The sequence below is a fragment of the Musca autumnalis genome, unplaced genomic scaffold (assembly GCF_047663935.1).
Source record: "Musca autumnalis isolate F117 unplaced genomic scaffold, ASM4766393v1 scaffold_1, whole genome shotgun sequence".
Taxonomy (NCBI): Eukaryota; Metazoa; Arthropoda; class Insecta; order Diptera; family Muscidae; genus Musca; species Musca autumnalis.
In genome coordinates, this window is record NW_027411644.1 from 68,662,365 (window position 1) to 68,679,950 (window position 17,586).

Below are 17,586 nucleotides of genomic sequence, written 5' to 3' on the forward strand. Positions count from 1 at the left end.
TAAAGTTGGGGACAGGAATGAATATTTTATGGTGGAGGGTATGAAAAGTTCGGCCCGGCCGAACTTAATGCTTTTTTACTTGTTTAGATTAGATTAGATAACACTGTGCAACAAAATGTAGGTGAAAGTCTGGGGCACGGAAAATTCCTCTTGGGGAAGAAAGGCCTTGGTGAGTATATTATGAACCCCGAAGGACAGATCCGCCGTGAGTCGAACTTCCGCGTTATGGCGTGATAAAATTTTTGATAGAGACCCTGTGGGCCATCAGGAATTAGCGTTATATCTTTGTTAACTGTTGCTTAAGTGCTCTACAAAAACAACAAACACACCAAGGGCTTTCATTTCCAAAAGGAATTATCCCTGCCCCAACATTTGTGTTCACAGTGTAAATTAAGCAATAGTGGGAGGCAGTAGGAATTTATCCATTGTCGAAAAGTTGTTCCACCCAAAATTGTGAAAGGACCCTAATTATTCCATTTTAATTAAGACTATTTTATGGTGGAGGGTATAAAAAGTTCGGCCCGGCCGAACTTAACGACTTTTCACTTGTTTTTTTTTTTTTTTTTTTTTGAATTAAAGGTATTAAATTAAGCGACTAAATCGATTAAATGTTGGTATTAAAAATAGGGTTTACTACAACAGAATTGCCAGTGTTCACCACTTCCATATTAAGTATTGTTCATATATATTTTATTCCTTTTCCGCATACGAAGTAGCGGGCCTTTGCTAGTCTTATATATTTAGAAAAATGTGTATAAATAAAAACACAAAATTCATCTTTATCTTTCATGACTGCCTTTGCATTGGTGCAAATTCAGATGAAAAGATCGGATCTTTCACAACTTCGTTTGAACCAATGCAAAAAATGCCATGAAATCAAGTCATCGCATGGAACCCCTTCCTTCAAATTTTGCTGGGAATAGTTCACTGGATTTTTTGACTAGATAAATGTTATTCTTTCCTATCCCTTTGGTTGTTATTTTTGTAGATATTTATTTTTTTGGTAAAAATTCGTGTAACACTTGCAATGTATTTTTGTGGAGACAAAGATGTACACTTATTTGTGAATCACACAGTCACCATACGCTACATCTGCAGCTACATCTTGCAGCTCACATTGTTCTTGTACCAATTGGCTCAGTGTCGAAGAGCTCACATTTGATTTCAACTGAAATTCAAACGCTCAACTATTTTCTTGAAACAGCTTTACCACAATCAATTCTAGAAGCAGAACTTAATGGTCGCAAATATTACATACTTAGGTAGACTGAGACAAAACCCTGGTTCTTTGGACAGAGTTTTGGGATTCTCCTTCTATGTAACCTAATGAACGTAATCGTTTCAGTTCAATATGTTTAATAAATTGCTAGCGCTTGAGTACAGCGTATAGAGTGTCATGTGTAAACTTTCATTATGTTCATGAACATTTGTATGTTTAAATATCTATCTTTAACTGTTTATCCAGATGCATTTGCGAGAATGCACATATGAACATATACAAACATAACGATATGTCATACGATATACTTTTGTTTTTATACCCTCCACCATAGGATGGGGGTATATTAAGTTTGTCACTACGTTTGTAACTACTCGAAATAATCATTGTAGACCCCAAAAAGTATATATATTCTTGATCAGCGTGCAATTCTACATCGATATAGCCATGTCCGTCCGTCTGTCCGTCTGTGGAAATCACTCCAGCGTCCGAACGGATTGACGTAGGTTGATGAAATTTTGGGAAAATATGTTATATTTACGTAGGACTTTTGGTATTGAAAGCGGGCTATGTAGGTCCACGCTTTCGTATAGCCCCCATACAAAATGACGCGTGACGCGTCGTCGTTTTGAGGAATTTTTAAGATATTTGGCCCATTTTACCACCGAATTGGTTGTAATTTGGTACTTTGTGTCTCCAGAGGCCAAAAAATATTCCTACCAAAGTTGGGTTATATAGGTCCACGTTTTGGTATAGCCCCCATATAAGGCACCATATAAAGTACGCGTCATTTTAGTATATTTTGAACGTATTAGACCCATTTGACCGCGGAATTGGTTGTAATTTGGTACTTTGTGTCTTCAGAGGACAGAAAACATTCCTACCAAAGATGGGTTATATAGGTCCACGTTTTGGTATAGCCCCCACATAAGGCCCCCTTTATAGTACGCGTCATTTTAATATATTTTGAATGTATCCGACCCATTTGACCAAAGTGTCGGTTGTAACTTTGTATTTGTGTTTCCAGAGACTAAGAAACATTTCTACTATAAAATTTTTATATAGGTCCACGTGTTGATATAGCCCCCATAATACGATATCTCCCGATTTTCGATATTTTGAAGGGTTTAGCCTCATTATCACACCGAGATGGCTGAAATTTGGTATTTAGTCTTCTTTAGGCTTATAAAACTTTCCCCCAGTAATTTTTAGGTATAGGTCCACGCCGTCATATAGCCCCCATAGAACGGTACCTTCCGAATTTCGGTATTTTGAAGGTTGTGGTCACATTAATCCACCGAAATGGCTGAAATTTGTGGTGGAGGGTATAAAAAGTTCGGCCCGGCCGAACTTAACTCTTTTCTTACTTGTTTTGCTTCATTTAATTATCTATATATGTAAATGAGCTTGGTGATAAGTGATTGACTGACTGACTGACTCATCATCAACGCCCAGCCAAATGTGCGAGATAAGGCCGGGTTTTAGAAAATTCGTCCTGGAACCACAAAAAATAACAACAACAAAAATCCTTATTTTTCATTACTATTACGTACTTATTCACTTAGTTGGCCCTCTGCAAGACATGTGTCAAATTAACAATGCTATAACTTCTTGATATCGTAAGAGATCATACATAATTTCAAATTTTGTAGTTTACTTCTAGGCGCACATATTTTATCGTAAACCACTAAATAATAGAAAGACAAGACATTTGTTATCTTCCATTGCAACAGATGTCGCAGTTGGTGATAATGGTATAAACATCAATTACGCGAAACATACAAACCGATCCTGATTTAGTTTTCACATAACAGGTGTCGCACAAAAGATTTTCATTCGTTAAAATCCAGTTAGAAAAGATGATTACAAACGATGCATTTGTAAAAATTTTGATTTTCAATTTCATTAAAAAAAATTCTTTCAATAAATGATGTTGGGTTTGTTGAACAAATAAGTTGCTGTTGAAGACAACATTAGGGGAATAAATTCAGAAATCGGACAGAAATAACAACAACTAAAAACTGTATGGAACTTAATTTTTTGGTAATAACTAAATGTTTGCAAATCAATGAAAGTGCAATAACATTGTGCATATTACCACGATTTATTTGCAATTAAGAATTTTATCGTATCAAAGTGCCCGCTACTTCGTATGCGTTAAATATACAAAACAAATAAACAATATATAATATAGAATGGTGGAAACATTTTGTGTACTATACGTACCACTTTAGTTCGATTTTCGTCACGCCTACACATAAAGAGCAATCAGCATTTTTTGAGATATTTTAATTGAGGTTCTCAGCGCAAATACGGCCTAACCCAACAACCGCCATCCTCATTTCCAGCTCTATCTGTTCCCCTAAAACCAATTATAGAACTATTAAGTACTTTACATGTAAATACATAAATACGAACCTTCTCCTATTATTTCAAAATTCCCTTTACACAATAACAAATTGTACCAAATTCTGTGCCATTGACAACTTTTCGTATATTAATGGCACATATTTCTTAAATCGGACGTTATAAGCAATGATAACAGTAATCTTAATTCCAAATCTCACGAATCCAGATCTATCCGTTCATACAATACAAAATTGGAACCATACATGGAACCATTTCGTACCCCTAAGTGTACCTAATTCCACATTTTAGGATTCTAGAGCTATAATTTCACCCAAATCCTAATTGTACAAAATGTAGTACTTTTTGTAAGCATAAGTACGCAATTCCAAAACTAAGTACTCATTTCCAAAACTAACCCCAACAGTAATATTAACTCCAAAATTCAAGATTCCAGCTCTAACCGTTCGCTCAAATCCAAGTTGTGCCAAATATACTACCGTTTAGTACTTTTCGTACATATAAGTACGAATTTCAAAAACTTCCTCAATCCTACATCCCAACAGTAATCTTAATTCCAAACTTCAAGATTCCAGCTCTAGCCGTTCGCTCAAATCCAAATTGAACCAAATTTAGTACTTTTCGTACTCATAAGTACGAATTTCCAAAACTTCTTTCATATCTCAATCCTACACTCCTACAGTAATCTTAATTCCAAATTTCTTGATTCCAACTCTATCCATTCGCTCAAATCCAAATTGTACCAAATTTAGTACAATTTAGTACTTTTCCTACCCATAACTAAAAATTTCCAAAATTTTATCAATCCTACAATTCAACAGGTATTTTAATTCCAAACTTGAGGATGGCAGCTACATCAGATCACCGAAATCCAAATTGTACCAAATTTAGTACCATTAAGTACTTTTCGTACCCATAAGTACAAATTTTCAAAACTACCACAGTGCTATGTTCAAACAATAAGCTTAATTCCGAATTTCAGGATTCCAGATATATCCGATAACTCAAATCCAAATTTGGTACCATTTAGTACTATTCGTATCCATAGTACGAATTTCTAAACCTACCTCTATCAACACTCCAACATCAATTTTAATTCCGAATTTCACGATTCCAAATGTATCCTATCACTGAAATCCAAATTGTACCAAATTTAGTACTATTTAGTACTTTTCCTACCCATAACTACAAATTTCCAAAACTTTATCAATCCTACACTCCAACAGTACTCCTTATTCCAAATCTCGGGTTTCCACCTATATCCGTTCACCAAAATGCAAACTGTACCAAATTTGGTACCATTTAGTACTCTCGTACCCATGAGTAAGAATTTCTACAACTACCTCAATCCTACACGCCAACAGTAATCTTAATTCCAAATTTCGGGATTACAGCTGCATCCGATCACAGTAGTCCAAATTGTACCAAATTTGATACCATTTAGTACTTTTCGTATCCAAAGTACGAATTTGCAAACCTCCCTCTTTCAACACTCCAACAGCAATTTTAATTCCGAATTTCACGATTCCAAATGTATCCAATCATTGAAATCTAAATTGTACCAAATATAGTACTTTTCCTACCCATAACTAAAAATTTCCAAAACTTTATCAATCCTACACTCCAATAGTACTCCTTATTCCAAATCTCGGAATTTCAGCTATATCCGTTCACCCAAATCCAAATTGTACCAAATTTGGTACTATTTAGTACTATTCGTACCCAAGAGTACGAATAACCACAACTACCTCAATCCTACACGCCAACAGTAATCTTAATTCCAAATTTCAGAATTACAGCTGCATCAGATTACCGTAATCAAAATTGTACCAAATTTAGTACAATTTAGTACCTTTTGTTCCCATAGGTCCGAATTTCCAAACCTACCTCTATCCAGCACTCCAAAAGTAATCTTAATTTCGAATTTCAGGATTCCAAATGTATCTGATCACCCAAATCCAAATTGTACCAAATTTGGTACCATTTAGTACTTTTCGTTGCCATAAGTACGAATTTCCAAAAGTATCCCAATCCCACACTCCAATAGTAATCTTAATTCCAAATTTCACTATTCCAGCTCTATCCGATCACTTAAATTCATATTGTACCAAATTTGGTACCATTTAGTACTTTTCGTACCCAAAAGTACGAATTTCCAAAATACCTCTATCCTACACCCCGACTGTTATCCTAATTCTAAATTTCAGGATTCCAGCTGCATCCGTTCCCCCAAATCCAAATTGTACCTTATTTGGTACTATTTAGTACCTTTCGAAAAACTACCTCCATATCTCAAACCTATGCTCCAACAGTAATAGTAATTCCAAATTTCAGAATTCCAACTTTATCGGTTCGCCCAAATTCAAATTGTACCAAATTTAGTACCATTTAGTACTATTCGTACACATGAGTACACGTTTTCAAAACCACCTCCTTATATCAACTCATCTTCTAAACCTTGATTTTCATTCCAAATTTCAAGATTTTAGCTCTATCCGTTCACGTAATACCAAATAGTACTAAATTTAGTAACTTTTAGTACTTTTCGTACACTTATAGTTCGAATTTCCAAAAACCATTTGGTACACCTTTCTAACTCTTTATCAGTGAACCTCATTCCAAATTTCAGAATTCTAGCTCTTCGCGTTTGCCTAATACAAAGGGTACCATATTTAGTACCTTTTAGTACTTTTAGTACAGTTCTAGTTCGAATTTCCAAAAATCCAGCCTTATCTGACACCTTCGAACCAAGAGTGACCCTCACCCAAAATTTCAAGATTCTAGCTTTAGCCGTTTAGTCTGGGCGTTGATTATCAGTCAGTCAGTGAGTCAGTGAGTCATCATTACTGAACTCTTTTATAAGTATAGATGGAGATGTACAGTCATAACTATTCAATTTCAAAATCTGTAATTTGAAGAAATCGCTAAATAATTAATGAAATCAATAATAGGCCCCAGGAATATAGGAATATAGGAATTTGGTATGGAAATCAAGGTTGGGAAGTGGTGCTTCTAAAAGGAAATGGTTTGGAAAATTACCAATCATGTGTACGAAAAGTACTAAATGGTACTAAATTTAGTACAATTTAGATTTGGGTGAACGTAAAGAGCTGGAAACCTGAAATTTGGAATTAAGGTTACTGTTGTAGTGTAGGATTGAGATATGAGGGTAGTTTTGGAAATTCGTACTTATGTGTACGAAAAGTACTAAATAGTACTAAATTTGGTACAATAAGGATTTGGGTGAACGGATAGAGCTGGAATCCTGATATTTGGAATTGAGATTACTGTTGGAGTGTAGGATTGAAGAACTTTTGGAAATTCGTACTTTGTATATGAAAAGTACTAAATGGTACTAAATTTGATACAATTGGGATTTGGGTGAACGGATAATAGCTGGAATCTCGAAATTTGGAATTGAGATTACTGGTGGGGTGTAGGATTGAGGTAGTTTTGAAAATTCGTACTTATGGGTACGAAGTACTAAATGGTACTAAATTTAGTACAATTTGGATTTGAGTGCACGGATAGAGCTGGAAACCTAAAATTTGGAATTAAGATTACTATTGAAGTGTAGGATTGAGATATGAGGGTGGTTTTGGAAATTAGTACTTATGTGTACGGAAAGTACTAAATGGAACTAAATTTTGTATAATGGGGATTTGGGTGAACGGATAGAGCTTGATTCCTCAAATTTGGACTGAGGATCACTGATGAAGAGTAAGAAAGATGCACCAAAGGGTTTTTGGAAACTTGAGTGTACGAAAAGTTCTAAATGGTACTAAATTTAGTACAATTTGGATTTGGGTGAACGGATAGAGCTGGATTCCTGAAATTTGGAATTGATATTACTGTTGGAGTGTAGGACTGGGGAAGTTTTGGAAATTCTTACTTATGTGAATGAAAAGTACTAAATGGTACTAAATTTGGGACAATGGGGATTTGGGTGAACGGATATAGTTGGAATCTCGAAATTTGGAATTGAGATTACTGGGGGGTGTAGAATTGAGGTAGTTTTGAAAATTCGTACTTATGGGTACGAAAAGTACTAAATGGTACTAAATTTAGTACAATTTAGATTTGGGTGAACGTATGTATGTAGCTGGAAACCTGAAATTTGTAATTAAGATTACTGTGAGGACTGAGATATGAGGGTGGTTTTGGAAATTCGTACTTATGTGTTCGAAAAGTACTAAATTTGGTACAATAGGGATTCGAGTGAACGGACAGAGCTGGAATCCTGAAATTTGAAATTGAGATTATTGTTGGAGCATAGGATTGGGGAAATTTTGGAAATTCGTATTTATGTGTACGAAAAGTACTAAATGGCACTAAATTTATTACAATTTGGATTTGGGTGAACGGATAGAACTGGAATCCTGAATTTTAAGTATTTTAATTTTATTTATTTTAATTTAAAGTATGAATTTTAATAAACGGAAAGAGTTAGAATTTGCAACCCGTTCGCGGTAGGCTATAGAGGTAGAATTTGGATTTGGGTGACGGGTAGTGTTTGAGTCCTGAAATTTGAAATTAGGATTACTATTGGAGTGTAGGACTGAGGTAGTAAGGGTACGAAAATTACTAAGTGGTACTACCTGTGGTACAATGGATTTGGGGGAATGGATAGAGCTGGAATCCTGGAATTTGGTCAGACTGCTGGTGGAGTATAGGATTGAGATGGAAGTAGATTTTGAAATTCGTACTTATGGGTACGAAATGTACCAAATGGTACAACTTGGATTTGAGTGCACGGATAGCGCTGGAATCCTGTTGTTTGGAATTATGGTTACTGTTGAAGTGAAGGATTAAGGTTGTTTTGGAAAATCGAATTGTACAGAATTTGGTAAAATTTGTTTTTGTGTAAAGGGATTTTTGTGTACTAAATATGGAATCCATTGTATTAGGCAAACGCGAAGAGCTAGAATTCTGAAATTTTGAACGAGTGGTCATTGATGGAGAGTTAGGAAGATGTACCAAAGGGTATTTATAAACTCGACCTATAAGTGTACGAAAAGTACTAAAAGTTTCTAAATTTGGTACCAATTGCATATTTTTAATGGATAAAGCTAGAATCTTCAAATTTGGTATGGGAATCAAGGTTGGGAAATGGCGTTGAAATAAGGAAATGGTTTTGGAAGTTCGTATTTATGATTACGAGCAGTAATAAATTTGGATTTGGGTGAACGGATGGAGCTGGAATCCTAAAGTTTTGAATTAAGATTACTGTAGGGGTGTAGGATTGAGATAGTTTTGGAAATTCGTACCTTTGGGTACGAAAAGTACTAAATGGTACTAAATTTGGTATAATTTGGATTTGGATGAACGGATAGAGTTGGAATTCTGAAATTTGGAACTAAGATTACTGCCGGACAGAAGAATTGAGGTAGTTTTGGAAATTCGTACTTATATGTACAGAAAGCACTAAATTTGGTACAATTTGAATTTTAGTAAACGGATAGTGTTGGAATTGGGAATTAAGATTACTGTAGGAGTGTAGTATTGAGGAAATTTTGAAAAGTCGTACGTATGGGTACGAGAAGTACTAAATGGTACTAAATATGGTACAATATGGATTTGGGTGAACGGGTAGAGCTGGAATCCTGAAATTTTTGTTTGGGAAAGAAATGGTACTAAATTTGATACAATTTGGATTCGGGTGAATTAATAGAGCTGGAATCCTGAAATTTGGAATTACGATTACAGTCGAAGAGTAGGATTCAGGTTGTTTTGAAAAAGTAAACTTATGGTTACGAAAAACACTAAATGGTACTAAATTTAGTACAATTTGTATGTAGGTGAACGGATAGCGGTGGAATCCTGCAATTTGAAAGTATGATTATTGTAGCCCTGTTGCGATGAGGAAGTTTTGAAAATTGGTTCGAAAATTCTAAATTGTTCTAAATTTAGTACAATTTTAATTTGGTTTAAGGGATAGAGTTTGAATCCTGAAATTTGGAAGTAAGATTACTACTAAAGTGAAGGATTGAGGTAGTTTTGGAAAATCTTACTTATGGGTACGAAGAGTTCGACTTGATACTAAGTTTGGTACAATTTGGAATTGGACGAACGGATACAGCTGGAATCTTGAGATTTGGAATTACTGTAATTATTATGGAATTTACTGTAATTATTTTGTATTAATGTCCGTGTATGGCTGAGATATGTCGTCGAAATACGTACCATAAGTATACGAAAATTACTTAATGGTACTCAATTTGTTTTTGGGTGTAGGGACAGTGCTAAAATTTTTATTTTTTGGAGTTAGGGTGTGTATTGGTGTGCAACGTTGATCTCGCTGTTAATGTGTAAGGGTGAGATACGGCTGATCTTTTTGAAAATCGAACTTAAGGGGTACGTACAGTACTAATATAAAAATAAATATTGATTAAAATTGGTATTAGTGCGACCAAATTTTCAGTGTTTGTCATTTCCATATTATATATTGTTTATTTGTTTTTTTATATCCTTTCCGCATACGAAGTAGCGGGCATTTTGCTAGTATGTATATAAATTTGATATACGATTACAGTCGAAATCGCTTATAACGTCGTCGTTTATAACGTCATATCGCTTATAGCGACGAAATCCAAAAGTCCCAAATTTCTGCCCTTTATATTCCACACAAATAAATATCGCTTATAACGTCATCGCTTATAGCGTCATATCGGTTGTAACGTCGGATTTTTGTGAAATATTTGAATTTTGCTATCGGTTATAACGTCGAATCATACGAAGAAGGAAATTGTCTCTTAATAATTTGTTGTATGTATATTTTTTCAAACTCAAACAACAACAAAATACCAAACTTATGCACAACATGTTCGAAGATGGCGGTCTCAAGTCAATTAAGCTTGAATGTTTGTCACCCAATGTCACATCTGTTTTACAACCCATGGACCAAGGTGGAATATAATCATTAAAATAGCATTGCCGGATAAGCAAATATCCACTATCCTGTCAAGAATAGAAAAGGATCAAAGAACGAAATTAAATGTGTTGGTGTTAGATGAATCATGGAAAATTGTAACGTCTTCTGTCATTGATAATTTTCTTCATCTTGCGGGATTGTTAATGGACCTTTAAAAGTTTCTGAAGACATTTATCTTCGTTCTAATTTCTTCCAACACGTAGAAGATATTCATGAATTATTTGCCATCGATGACAAAGTTTTCACATCTGCCTTATGTAATGACGACGACATAATTGGAAGTTTTAGATGGAGACAATTCTAATGAACAGAGTTTCAAATGCTGTAAGTGTCAGAGGCGTGTCTAGCTGTACACGCAAAAAAAAACGGCCTCTCTAACATATGTCCCAAACATATTTTGCAGCAAACATATATATGTTTGCATCAGTCCCAAACATAATATATGTTTGGGTCTGCAAACAAATATATGTTTGGGTGGAAACAAATATATGTTTGGGTGCAAAGATATTTATGTTTGGGTGCAAAGATATATATGTTTAGGTGCAAACAAAGTTATGTTTGGGTGGAAACAATTTTATGTTTGGGTGCAAACATTTTATATGTTTGGGTGCAAAAAAATACAAACCCAAAAGGGCACAAAAAAAAAACAAACACATGCACCAGTGGGTGCTTACTGAGAGCAAGGGAGCGTAAAATTCAATGTAAAACACTTTAAAATGTGTGCTCACTTGCTCTCAGTAAGAACTCACTGGCTATCTCTATAGTATACACACAAATGTTGTGGATTTTGATTGAAAGGCAAAAGAACAACAAACACATAGGTACATACAAAATTCCAAAGAAATACATAACACACTTTAGTAAAAGAAAAACTGATTGAAATAATTTGTTAATAGTCAAACTTTTAAAAAGGAAAAGTATATAGAAACGTTGTTGAATGCTTCTCCTTAGTTCCTTAGTTGTGAAATAAAACAAATTGTCCTCATAGTTGAAATCATCAGCGGGGAATCGGCATCTAGAATCAAATGTAATAAATAAATATGGATATGCCATATTTCAAATAAACATACGTATGTATGTAATTACCAATATTAAATGCGATTTCTTCCTTGTCCAATAAAATAATTCCATTTAACTTTCCGATTCAATTATAAAATGTATTGGGCATTTAATTTACTAAGAAGCACAATTTCTATAAGAACTGCGAGAGCACTGTTATTCTCTCGTTGACAAACATCCTCTCTCCACCCATGAAAAAAATGTTCTAACATAAAAAAATATGTTTTACCCAAACATATCAATTTGATATATGTTACAAAATATTGCAAACATATATTTGTTTGGACCCAAACATATTATGTTTGGATCCAAACATATATTTGTTTGCAACCGGTCCCAAACATATATTTGTTTGGATCCAAACATATTTCTAACATAAATTTTTCTGCGTGTAGAAACTGTTCAAAAATTTATTTACTCAGAACATGTTACAAACAAAAATGTGTTTTGGAAACCCGTTCAAAACTCAGATCTGAGTTAAATTTAAAACTTATGTCGGAATTCAAAAGCACAAACTAAAATAACAGACTCTTTGAAATAGAACCATATTCTATTTAAAGGTGATATTTTGAAGGCGATCTGCTGAAGAATGAATTTAATATCGTTATTTTTTATTATTTTGTCATTTATAGAATGAAAAAGTAAAAAAATGAATTGATTTTATTTATTTACTTAATAAAACAACGTATTTATACCCAAATGTCACTATACATAATATTATATTTCCTCTTTTATAAATATCGTTTATAACGACTATCGCTTATAGCGTCCGATTTTGGCCGGTCCCTTGACCGACGTTATAAGCGATTTCGACTGTACATAAATAAGAGTTATGGAAAAAAATGCATATTCCCGCAACCATATCTATGGACAAAATAATACATACATTAGTATGCATATAATATGTATGACATCTACGTAATACTATTTATTAATTACATTTCCATAATTAAGATATCTCTCATCAGCATCACCATTATCAATGTAAAATTTAAAACTAAAAAAAAAATAATAAATGTCAAATCAATGGCATAGGCCGTCAGAAAAACCAAAAAAAAAAAACGAATAAGAAAGTATCAGTCAGCTGTGCTGACAGAGATATACTACCCTCAGCCACTGACAAAAACAAAAAAGAAAAACCAAACACAATAAATTTGCCGCATATAAAATATATTGATTTTGTATCACGAGTTTGCTTTACAATATATACATACATATGTATGTACCGTAATGTGGGCTATACCAAATAATTGACATATACCAAACATTTTAGTACCCAAACTTCTTCACGAAGGACTCGAAGAATTAAATTACTTTATATTAAGTTTGTAAGAAATTTTTGAAAAAGTCCTAGAGTTATCTTGCACAATAGCCATTTTAGTATGTGCCGGCAGGGTTTTGGAGCTTTTAGGCCATTATATTAGGAATAATTGACTTACTCCCGAAAAAATTGTACCGTTGTAAATGGGGCCACTCGAACCACCTACTGAAAAAAGAATCAAAACAATGCGAGAGGAGCTCTTAAACTTCACTTTATCCGAATTTTGTGTGGGAGGTACCCGAAGAAATGGACCGATATAGTCCATATTCCAACCGGATACATGACTGTGTGAAATAATACGATGTGCAAAGACTGCACCAATCAGAAACTCCCTGCGAGAAATATCTTGCTGATCTCCCATTTTGGTTGGTGCCGCCAGGGAAGTATAGACTTGCGCAAGAAAAAAAAATTGTACCGTCGTAAAGGGAGTCGCAAGAACAACTTAGTGAAACAAAAATTAAAAATGATCCGAGAAGAGCTCTTAAACATCACTTTATCCGAATTTTGTGTGAACCTGATCCTGGACCTCGAAGGAATAATACGATGTGCAAAGTCTGGACCAAATCATTTCCTCCCTTCGAGAGTTATCGTTCACACTATTGATTTTGAACTTTTGTAAGGGAGGTGCCCGAAGGAGCGGACCGATATAGCCCATCTTCGAACTTAAACTAAGTTTGGACAAAAAATTACGATATCCAAAATTTGGTTCGAATCGCTTGATCCGTTCGAGAGTTATCGTGCGCACCAGCCAGATAGACAAGCATTTTTGGTCGTATCAAAGTGAATATCGGCCTTTTTGTAGAAAATTTACTTATGTTGAAACTGAGGTATGGGGTATTGTAACTCGCGAATTGTTGTAATATACCATAACTTTTGAACGCATTTAGGTGAAATAAACTGCTTTAGCACGATTCACCGATGGATTTCTTAAAATAATAATTTAAGCGGAAGCTGTGGTAATACACTGAGAGAAAAATGCTTCGTTGTATCAATGAACCGGTTTCATTCATTATTTTTCATTGATGCTATAATGAAATGTTTCATTCACGCAATGAAACTTTACGTTATTTAAAATTCAATGATTTTTGGTTTCATTGTATAAACGAAACGGATTTCATTGATGCAATGAAACTTTTAATTTCTATAAATTTAAGAAAAATATGTATGTTTTGAATTCAAACTAAATAGAATGGGCAAAAAACTCTAGTACGCAAACTTATTTTTTAAAAATGGCGAAAAATTCATATATTCGATGTGTTTGGTTTGCTTTAAAAATTAATGAAACAGTTTTATTAAATAAATGAAGGAGTTCCATTAGATAAATATTCATCCACATTAAAAAGAATGCTCTTCTCAGTTCTTTGTTATTGTTTGTATTGTCATTCATTGAATTCCATTTGTGGTTTTGTGTGAGTATTTAACAAGCAGAAAAAGCCCGTGTTGGCAAAACAACCACCGCTTTCTTAGCTACATCAAACGACAACAACAACATTGTTTTATTTTGCGCTAAACCACAGTCACGTGTGGATGAAAAAAAGTTACTTTACGTCTGGTGTTTTCAACATTAAAAACTGTGATGTGTTTAACATGAAAAGAAAATGTAAATATTATTTTTTTTGTGTTCAGTTTCAATTCAGTGAATTTTCATTTATATTTTTCTTGTAATGGAAGCATTCAATAGAAAATCTAAAGATGAGTGGAATGACGGAGAAACTGTTACCATTGGCCAACGAAGCATCTCTCACTTTTTTTATTATTTTTATTTAGATAATAGATGTTAAGTATTACAAATTGCTTGTTTAACTTCATAAGATACATATGTTAACATTGTAATTTACATCTAAATTTGGCATAGCAGTATAGCTGTTAGCCATTTTATATGAAATCAATTGATATATGTGCATACATAATATAACAACAGTGTATTTTATAGTGTTAATCATAATATTCATTTAAAATGAGATTTCTGTATTTAAGACACGCATTTATATAATTAGACAATGATAAACAATTCGTGCCATTTAATGTATCAATCACTTCATAATCCTCAAGAAAATTTTTACCAAAAAATCTATTTCTAAAATGAGCGTAAATTGGGCATGCTCCAATAAAATGATATGTGTTTTCTGGTTCATCTTTATTACAAATTGAACAGAGAATGCTTGTATTATTGTTTCCAGTAAAGTTTTTGGCGTTTAAGTTAAGTAAACCACCCCTAGCTTTGATAATCAATCCTGTTGCGTATGTGGACAGATGTTTCGTACGGGTTGCTATCAGATTGTATTGCAACGAAGAATATAGATCATGAAATTCTGAATTCATTGCGTTAGCACACATGTCGTTATGTTCCTGATTATTAACAGCTTCAATAATATCCTTCCAATAAATACAAAGTGGTGCATTGTTATTGGCAGGAGAATATTGAATCTTTTCGCGTATGTTACACCACTCTTTTGCCCAGTAAATATTCTGATCGAGTACCTTTTCCGCAAGTATACGTGGTAGTCTCTGAGGGGGTAATTGCAGTACTCTGTTTATATAAGAGAAATGTAGTTTTAGAGTTGAAATATATAGAGTGGGAAGACCAGTTTCTAGGTGAATCATGTAATTGGATGTATTGTTCGGTAGATGTTGCATTTTTTTAATGAAAAAGCGTAATAATTTTTCTACACAATCATATTTCTGAAACCCCCAGATTTGGGCTGCATAGGACATAATTGATCTTGAACATGCTGTGAAGACTTTATATTTGTTCTTTTTTGAAATTTTAGGGTGTAATATATATTTTGACCATGTGGAATTTATGGCCATTTTAGATGAAATCAGTTTGTTTTGTAGATGAGCATTGAATGATAAGTTGTAAGTTAATAGGACACCAAGGAGTATTTGATAATGCTGATAAGTTTTGATTGTATTGGGTTTTATATTTTTCCTTCCAGTGCATTTTATAAAAAGATAACTGTTGATGTTGAAGTAACTGATTGTTTTTCGCAACTTTGATAACCAAATGTAAAGGCATATGGTCAGAAAATACTTGCAAATCCACTTTAAGGTTTGATACAAATTTCAAGAAGTTAAGCGAACAGATATAGTAATCTATCACAGAACTCCCCATTACACCGCAAAAAGTAAAATTTCCTTCTATATCTCCGGATGTTCTACCATTCAAAACAACACCTCCAATGTCTTCAACAATTTGTAATAATTTTCTGCCGTTGGTATTGACAGTATTGTCTTTTGACCGACGACAGCCATTTATGGTAGAAGCAAAGTCCTCAATACAATTATCATCTAGAAGCTGTTCTTCCCCAATTCTTGCATTTAGGTCACCCATGATACAAAAATTTTCTGGACTAAATTCTTTTAAAAAATGTTCAAAACAATCTGCATCTGACTTCCATTTTGTGCAACTTAAGTATGAAGGGATAAAAAACACATTATCACCACTGAAGTTTGCTTTTATGACGGTGAAATTATTAATTGTTGTGAAATCTAGTTTCCATTTATTTTGAATGTTCCTTTTGAACCCATACAAACATCCACCCATTGCACGTCCTGCTCTATTTATTTTTGTAGCTTCAACCCAACAGATACAGAAGTCTTTAAAGTAAGATGAAAAATACTGTGTTTTATTTGATTGAACGTGGGTTTCGAAAAGAAAGAAAATATTAAATTCATTGATGTAGTTTAAAAAATTACCAAAATTAATAGCCCTCTGAAGATTAGCGACATTATATGACAACAAATGGCACGATTCTGATTGCTATTGAGTGTTAGGAGTATAAACATTATTCTTATTGTAGCTGTCTTTGGATATAATATCAAATAAACTATCTCCAATTATACTTTTTAAATAAGATACATCGTTTTCTGAAGCAGCAATTACTTTTCCCTGAGACCAAAAGTATCGTTTTTCATTAATAAATAGAGAAAATTCTGCCAATTTAACATTAACGTTGTTTGCTCTCTGTAGTATTTCATTTCTTAATTTGCGCATATTAAATCGTATGCTCTGCTCATTTTCTGTGTAGTCTCTTTGAATAAAAATCTTCTTTTCGCTCACATTTCTTCTGGCTGATAAAACATTTTGTGCTTGCACACAAGTTCCCAGACTAAAAACAAACAGCCTTCCTGATGCAACCATCCTGGTGTTAATAACATCAACATCAACTTTAATCACCTCCTTACATAATTTAACAAACTCGGTTTTCGCAGTGGCAGGTGTACGACAGGATAGCCCACTCACGACGACATTCGATGACCTTGATCTCCGGTCTATAATTTCCAATCTCGAGGTTAGCTTCATCATTTCCTCCTTTAATTTTAAGTTTTCTTGTTGCAGTTCCTTAATTTCATGTCTCATTTCTATTAAGTCCTCTTTTTTAGCAACATCTTTAAGCTTTTCGTCTAATAACTCGGCCAGTTTGTTCCACGAAAATGCGTCTTGTGCATTGGAGGTCATTTTCATAACAGTATTACGTTTTTTCGGAGTGTTATCTGTATTTTCAGGTGAAGTGGATAATAACGTTCTCTTCACACTCATTTGCTTAGCATACTTTTAGGCTTTTTACAAATACGTTGGCAGTGTTGGAAAGTGTAACAATGAATACTGATAACTCTTCTATCGTCAGCTGTTCGATAAATTATCGTTGCAATGGAGTTATCAGGTTCGATAGAAGAGTACAACAG

The 17,586-nt window shown here is 33.9% G+C and overlaps 1 pseudogene; it reads right to left on the bottom strand.

Annotated features, from left to right (window-relative positions):
• The window catches only part of LOC141389694 (kynurenine aminotransferase-like), a 31,275-nt pseudogene extending 13,916 nt beyond the window's left edge, over positions 1–17,359 (bottom strand).
• Between the last annotated feature and the right edge of the window lie 227 nt (positions 17,360–17,586).